General features: G+C 44.8%; 1 protein-coding gene across 1 annotated transcript in view; it reads right to left on the bottom strand.

Moving 5' to 3' along the window:
• The window catches only part of LOC105448182, a 5,615-nt gene that overhangs the window by 915 nt on the left and 4,267 nt on the right, over nucleotides 1-433 (bottom strand). The window lies entirely within an intron of this gene.

Here is a 433-nt window from a genome sequence, read left to right as displayed (position 1 = left end):
TTCGAAACCAAACAACTTTTGTCCTTGAAAAATTTTTCTCTCCCGGGCTTGATTTTCGAGATATTCGACTGGATGGATTAAAATGGTCCACCCTGTATATATATATACAGGGTGTCCCATAATAACCGCACCGGACCTCGTGGGCAGATAAAGCAGATAAAACTGAACAGAAAAGTCCTCTACCATTTTGCAAAATTCGCAATCGTTAACGAGATATTAATTTTTAAAAATCGGCGTATAAACGCGTATCTGTCCGCCTACCGCTGAATGCAAGCGCGTGGCGAGATACGACCGCCCCACCGCTGGTAGTTGCTAGCCGATAGTTGACGAGTGGTGGGACAGTTGTATCTCGCCGTGCGCCTGCATTCAGCGGTATGGCGGACGGATATGCGGTTATTTGCCGATCTTCAAAAAATTAATATCTCTTTAACGA

Source organism: Wasmannia auropunctata, unplaced genomic scaffold, assembly GCF_000956235.1.
Source record: "Wasmannia auropunctata unplaced genomic scaffold, wasmannia.A_1.0 LD336116.1, whole genome shotgun sequence".
Taxonomy (NCBI): Eukaryota; Metazoa; Arthropoda; class Insecta; order Hymenoptera; family Formicidae; genus Wasmannia; species Wasmannia auropunctata.
The sequence above is the reverse complement of the archived record's forward strand: the minus strand, read 5'-3'. Positions and strand labels throughout refer to the sequence as shown.